The following is a 7667-nucleotide window of genomic DNA, read 5'->3' on the forward strand; positions in this document are numbered from 1 at the left end:
GAACTTGTACCACAGTGAATTACTTTATTTTCAATAAAATCCAGCAGTGTGCTGCTATAGTAACTGACTTAACCATGATTAATGTAGGAAACATTAGGAAAGCATGTTATTATTATTCTAAATTACGTTTTGCTTGAATTAATTTTTATGCATGGTTACTAAGATGTAAAGAATTCTGAATTTCTAATTGTAACGTTCATGCTCCGGAGATAAGATGAGATTCAGAATACAAGTGCGTCCTGCTGAAAGATTTGTAGTTGGAGCATTTGCCAGAGGGGCAGCATATTAAAATAGTTAGCCTATAGGCCACTAAACCAATCGATTATGATGCCTACAATGTCCTTAATTAGAGACTTTTGTTAACACCAGGGACTTTAATGCACTTCATGGTAATTCTTAGGTTAGTGATATAACAGATTGCAATATCATTCTGCAACTGCACAATATTCCCCCACCCCACTCCCATATTTAGCAGTTTGCCTGTCTTTACCAATATATTCTCTATTACCCAGGCTGGTGAGTGAACTATAAAGGAATGACAGATACATATTGCTAACTAGATGTTGAAATTCCCAATGTTTTTTTTTTAAATGATGTGGTACATTAATCCATATGGGGGTTTTGGGCTGAATCATCCAACCCTTTGCATAGATATGGGCAGCAGATTTTTGGAACCTGCAGATTTCTTCCATGCCCTCTGTGGAACCCCTTTGCTCCCACTCTGGTTCCCAGACAGCATGGCTCCATTGGGGCTGCAGTGCCAGGGCTTCCCCCAGTAAACGTAGCCCCTACTTAAGAATATTTTCCCAGCACAAAGCAGTATGCAGATGTTGTACATGTAAGCTTGGGAGTAAGAATGCAAAAGCCATCAGGCCCCCCCTCTTGGCCCTCCCTTTCTTGCCACTAGCCCAGCTCCTCCACATCTGTACATCCTCAACCCAGCAGGGGTTTTAGAGGATTCAGGGATGAAAGGAAAGGGTACTTGGGAGGCTGCAAATGGCTGGGGAAGGATACATGTATGAAATGAGGGGCTGACACACGCAAGAGCCTTCCACCTCCATCCCTCTACACCAGTACCCAGACCATCTGACCTTATGTTAGACAGACAGCAGGTCAAATCCTTTTTCCTTCTCATCACCCATGCCACCATGATCATATTTTGCGTGCCAGGCTTAATGGCTTCAACTACAGAGGGTCAGATTGAATCAATGTCTTGAAGGTAGGCTGATGTTGCACTTGAGTTCAGCAGTGGTGATTTGCACTCCTGATTCTTTGAGAATAAGAACCTACTCAGTGACTGATACATTCACACAGAAAATGATGAAAATACTGCCAAACAAATAACGGTTTAAAAAAAAAAATCCCTAATCATTGCTTTCCAAGAGATCTGACAGTTCTATTTAATGGATATACTGATCAGTCAGTCATCTGGACAGCAGTAACCGAGGATTGTTTTCTGGTCAATGGGCAGAATGGATATTTCTTTGGTAGCTTTGCTTTTTATCTGCATCTAAATGAGGATCCAGTGTTCGCTGTCTTTACAATGACATAACCCAAAATGCCATTATAATTTGATGCAACAGAGTTTAAAAACATACTTTTCTTCTCCATGCTTTGCCTTCATTATAAATAGCAAATGCAGAAACACACTTGGAAAATCTGACCATGCTTACCCATTCTATTTCCCTCATTTCCATTTACCTATTTTCTCTACAGAGTCCCCTCTCCATTCTGTGTTCGAAAACTCATCCAATTCCCTCCTGAATGCACTGGTGTTCATTGACTCAACAACTGTCCAAATTGGTAAATTATCCCAAAGTAATTTGTTATTCTGTCACATTTAGGATCCCCTAAAATGCCAACTTTTTGTCATTTAGAGGCTACATTTTCATATTCATTGTTTGTGCACATCAAGAAACATGAGACCACATTGTAGAACCCTGACAGACATTCTATTAGGTAACTCACCATGTCCAAATTCTGGAATGCAATAGAACCAAGAGTGCAAACAATTGCTTATAAATACTTGCTGACATTTTTGATTCAGCTGTATTTCTGCTCCTTTTTTGTTCCCATTCCATGGATATTCTAGTGAATGGCCCAGATCCTTAGGAGGTGGAAATCCAGGCAGTTCCACTGACTTCCAGGGAGCTGTGTCGTTTTGCATCAGCTGAGGATCTGGCCCAGTGAGATAACTGGCAAGAATATTAACCCAAACAATACGTTACAGAATATTCATGGAAAGAATACAAGGCCAGATTGTCATATAACATAAATTAGCAGAGTTCCAATGAAGACAAAGCCACAGCTCCATCAACAAAGCTATACAATTTATACCATCTGACAACCTAGCCTACCATCTTCCTGGTTTCCCCAGCTGTTCAGATCAGTGAATCTGTGAGTTTTGCTCATCCAGTGAAGGAACAGAAACAATGCTATGTGGCACCAGTGACAAAACCAAACAGCTTGAGTTTCAGATGGTCTGTATCAAAGCAATCCTGACAGCCAAGAGTTCATGAACAACCCAGAGGCTGAAATATATTCACAGGAAACAGTCACTAAATAATTATGTATGATGAAACCATTCATTGAAAACATGGAATGTTCACTAACAAATCAAGAAGAGAAAGAAAAGGGCCCATGTTCTATGAATAAATTGCTTGTTGCAAACAGTTCACCCCAGTTCTAGCCATGTTTCCACTTTTTGAGACTTGTGCTCTAGTTATGGTGTGTTGCAATCCCCAAAGGCAATTATATATGTTTTTTTAAAAAAAAAACTATTGGATATTTATCAGTGCTTTAAACAAGATTTCCAGACAAACTCTACCCAATGCCTTATTTATTAATAATGCCTCCTCCTTTGATTTATATTGCATGCACCCAGCAAAGCAACCCAGAGTTCCTTATGGACAAAAAGCTCCCCTAATTTAGTGGATAGAGCAAGATGTTTTCACCTTCCACCTAGCTAGAGAGTTGACTATGAGGTTAGAATCAACCAAATTAAAACTGTAGTTTTGGAGCCCTTTACGGAAAGAACAGGGCATCACAAAAAGACTAAGTTGACAATAAATAAAATATGCATCGTGCAATAATGTGTATGCAAGTGCATATGGAGTAGCGACAATCCTATTAACACTAGCTGGTGGTAATGTAAATTAAAGACGGTAAAGAAGTCGCAGTAGCTCTTCAAGAGCCACTACACAGCCAATGGCAAGTGCTATTTGCTGTTTGTTTATCTTCTTTCTATAGACTTCAGTGGGCAATGAATCAGGCCCATAATGTGTCATTCTTTCAGAAGGATTATCCTGTGCCTAACTGTACCTCTTGTATATTGTTGCACAGGCCAAAGTGATCCAGAATTAGCTCCTTAAACTGGTAATAGTATTGCTAGCTATGATCTTTTTATATTGCCTGACCAGACTGGACTTGATGTACTTTGTTGATTTATTTCTTGTCAACATGGGGCTCAATCCTGCAGTCCTTACTCAGAAACTATTCTTCCATCTAACTTCAGTGGGAGAAAAAGTGGATTTAAGGACTACAAAGAGAATGAAATTCATCATATGAATGTCCTCTCATTGGAAAATGGATCAATCCTTTTGCTGCTTTAAAAAAATCACTCAAATATTGTGAATCTTTATTTTTAAGTTCATCAGAAAAAACATTAAAATAATGTAAAGAGAAAGGACAAAACAGAGCAGTGGAGTAAGAGGAAAAAATGCACTGTATTGTATATCTTCTGGAAGTATTCTAACTCCCTAATACATAGCACAGACTTCCCTTTAGCTGAAAACACAGTTTCCTTCAAATTAATCCTTGTTTAAAGAATATGGGCTTAGACTATGTATAGGGGCAGGAGGAGGGTTTAGAACCTGGAAGACATTTTGCTAACCTCCTGCAAAAAAAGATCGCTTAAGACATGTGCAAAACCTCACATTATTTAGGACTTTATACTCCATCCCCATAGTATCTGAGAACTGCTGGGTTCCACTCAGACTTATGGCTGGTCTACACTGCCGCCAGAGGTTGACGGGAGATACACGAGCTACATAATGTAGCTTGCATATCTCCCACCACCTTACTTACATTGCCGTAATATGGCATCTTCACTGCGCTGCGTCAATGGGAGACGCCCTCTGGTCAATGCAGCCTTATTCCTTTCAGGCAGGTGGATCCATGACCCACTCAATTGATCCCGCTGCATCGATCCCTGCTGCCACTGCAGTGAAGACATACCTTTAGTCATAGCAAAAGTTTGTATCACAAGTATAACGTTATAGTGTATAGACTCTGTTTTATATTTAGTAGTGTATATAACGTGTAACCTCCACTCAAATTCTTAACCCTTATATTGGCTATTGTTTAATGTTTATATTGCAGTAGCATCACAAGGCCACTACCAGATTAGGCCTCATAGTGCTAAATGCTGTAACAAACATATTCTAAGTCACAGTCCTCATCCTGCTGAATTTCAGCTTCTATGTATCACAGTTATAGGGATGGATCAGTTTGACCTGGCCCATGAATAATCACCATATTTAGGGATTTAGCCCCATTGAGTTCAATGGCAAAACTCCGATTAACTTCAGTGGAGCCAGGGTTTCACCTGTTGAATTTCTCTACAATCCTCTTAATCCAGCATTCTCTCATTTTCCTTGTGCACTCACAGCTTCTGCTGAAATCAATATGAGTGTTGGGCATGGAAGGAATATAAATTAGATCTTCAAAATGCAAATTGAAGTATGAGAGATTGTGAAAAAAAATGTATTTAACTTTCCAGTAAAATTTCCAAAAAAAAAGAGAAAGTGTTTATTTTGAAGGGGAAAAAAAAAAAAAAAAGGAGAATTTCTCAGATTTTTGTCACCAAATCAACCACTTGAAAGGAAACGTGATTTAGTATTTGTTTCTTGAGAATTTTTTTTTTAAAATTATGTGGGGTTTCATTTTTGTCACAGCTCAACAAAATTAGATGAAAAGAGAAAGTTTTTCATGACAATTTTCATTTAGTCAAATATATAGCTATTTCACTCAAAAAATTGAGTTTTTTTATGACTGGTTCTCCAAAATGCAACTTTCAAATACCCCCAGACATGCAATATTCAGTATCTTGTAGGATACTCATGCTGTGAGCAGCGAGAACAGAATCCTTCTAAACAAGGTCTTATGCCTTTGAAGCTGTAAGTTTCACTGCTTATAGACATGTTCTCATCTTGATTTTCTCTTTCATTAAACTTCAGTATTTTCACTGTCAACATGTTTCATCACAAATTTCAGACAATAATTTAAATTATTGAATAAAAATAGGAAATCAGCAAACAAAATTAATCTTGGCAATTATTAGTCAGGCTTCTGAGTGATCTACAAAAGCTATGTCGGTTAAACAGTGGGTACCAAGAATTTAAGGAAATGTGGTCTGGTTAATAAAACCAGGTTAATATGGTTTCTCTCCTATTCATTCTATACTTATATATACCTAGTTCAAGCGTTTAGTATAACTGATTTTTTGCTGATACATCCTTGTTCAGCTGATGGGAAAAAAAAGTTGTAAAATAAGCATATCTAAAAAATTCAAGGCCAGAATTTCAGCCCTAGGGTCAAATCCTCACCTGGTGTTAATAGGTACCCCATTAACGTGAATGGTGCCATGGCGATTAACACTAGCTGAAGATCTGGCCATATTATAGCTTTAATTTTGCAAGCCACCTGTGCATATACAACTAATTCCAGGCATAAAAAAGATATTCTGCAGCTGCTTTCCTTGCAAAACTGGGCTTACTGAAATCAGATGTTGGCTGGAAATATGTCCTTCCATACTTTAACCTGTTAAAAACACAACTGTCTCCAAAGGGAGAGAAAAGAAATGAACCGTAAAAGGTCTTGCTGACCTCTTCACAATGACCCCCCCAAAACTGGCAGCAAAATCTATTGTCCTCATAGAGTGTTTATAAGTGGTGAGTGAATTCAGCGAGAGTGGAACATGAAGTCAATCAGCAGCAGGATTTGCTTACAATGCTACTTCATTGTGGTGAACAGAAATGATGGAAAAAACAGGGAGGTGATAAACATATTTTGATCAAATAACAATAACAAATAACAATCATCATTACTTGTATTATGTTCAAATATACTTTTAAGACAGCAGAGATTAGTTGCCAGTAGAATACTTCATTTTGCAGCTATGTGGTCTAAATTTATTTTCCACTCCTTCAATTTACCTACATTAGTAATTTGTATTTCAAAGTGAGACTTTCTACATAAAAGTTCTGTGTCACTCTGATTAGGTTAGCTTTTACCCTTTCAAAAGTGTGGGTTTTATCTGGGAAAATGCTAATATAACTTAACTACTAATACCTGTAAGACAAGACAAAATAGTAAATGGTAGGATATTAGTGTCTGCACAGATGCTGTTGTAGAGTTCATCTTAAATCACTGCAAGGCCAATATCTTTTATACCTATAATTGCAGCTAAAAGTTCAGTGTGGCATTTTGCTGATGTGTCTAAAATAGTCTTCATGGGTGGGCTGTTAGACTTGATTTGACAGAAGTTAAGGTATCAGGTGCAATGATCCAGCTGAATGCCTGTCCAAGTCATTTTGATAAGTGAACTGCCTGTGCAGAAACTCCTTAATTGTTCCCATAGTCTTCAATTGTTCCTGTTATTAGGGTCTTTGAAAAAGGTCATTAATCAATCACAGACAGTGTGAAGGTTTTATGTTTTGCTTGCTTGATAAAACACATCTTGGAGGAAGTATAGCCTTCTTAATTTCTTAGTAACTGATTTTAGTGCTCCTTTTCCTAAAAATAAACAGGGAATGTGAATCATTTAATGTCTCCCATAATAGGGAGGTGCATGGTTATCACTGTACCTTGCTACAGGCTCCTTTTCTTGGCTTACAAATGCAGGAGATGTTAGCAGGCTTCCTTAGATGTAGCAGAAGATAATAGATGAGCCCACAGCTACTACTAACTTGTAATTCTCTCAAGGGAGTGTGATTAGCTTGTTAAGCATGAGACCTAGTCCCAGCCCTCCCACAGGCTCAAGTGGATTTGGACCAGTAACTTAACTAGTTTATGTCTCAGTTTCACAATCTACAAAATAAAGCTAATACTTACGTCCAGCGCTTGATGTGTGGATTAGTAAAGGATTGCTTGGATGTGCACAGAGCTCTGAAGATGCAGAGCACTTTATAGCCTAAAGGCTGTTCTAACTTGTGCCAGTTACTCCAGAGAACCATTGATTAATATAATAGGCAGGGGGCACCAAGCACAGAGAAGCCTAGGCTATCACCAATTCCAGACAGCTGTGAAGAGGGTGGGATAAAAAGCTAGTAAGTTGAGTCCACATTACTGAAGGATCCTCTGATGATGGGGTGAGGCACAGTGGCTTCACTCAAGCGGAGACTCTGGTCCAGGTCTGAATTTGACCTCTGTCTGAGAAGCTCTGCCTTTCATGTGATTTCAAGGTTATCATAGTAAGGATGGATTTATTTTATTGAATGGCAGAAAGTCTTCAATAAATATAATGTATGAATTGTGCATAATTTGTTGGTGCTTAAGATCCTGCTGCCTTAAGGCCTGCATTATTTCAAAAATAAACTCTTAGCTGAAAAAAGCAGTCTTGACAAAATATTTAAATGTTTGCATTTATTCCTTTTGGAAGTGCTTAT

General features: G+C 38.2%; 1 long non-coding RNA gene across 1 annotated transcript; it reads right to left on the reverse strand.

Moving 5' to 3' along the window:
- Positions 1-6604: 6604 nt before the first annotated feature.
- On the reverse strand, positions 6605-7189 carry LOC137157333 (uncharacterized). Its single transcript, XR_010921065.1, has 2 exons — positions 7114-7189; positions 6605-6795 (listed from the first exon to the last, which is right to left on the reverse strand). It is a non-coding gene; the product is annotated as an uncharacterized lncRNA (long non-coding RNA).
- Between the last annotated feature and the right edge of the window lie 478 nt (positions 7190-7667).

Source organism: Emydura macquarii, unplaced genomic scaffold (genome assembly GCF_026122565.2).
Source record: "Emydura macquarii macquarii isolate MOO-44397 ecotype Brisbane River unplaced genomic scaffold, CSIRO-AGI_Emac_v2 contig_1483, whole genome shotgun sequence".
NCBI classification, from domain to species: Eukaryota; Metazoa; Chordata; order Testudines; family Chelidae; genus Emydura; species Emydura macquarii.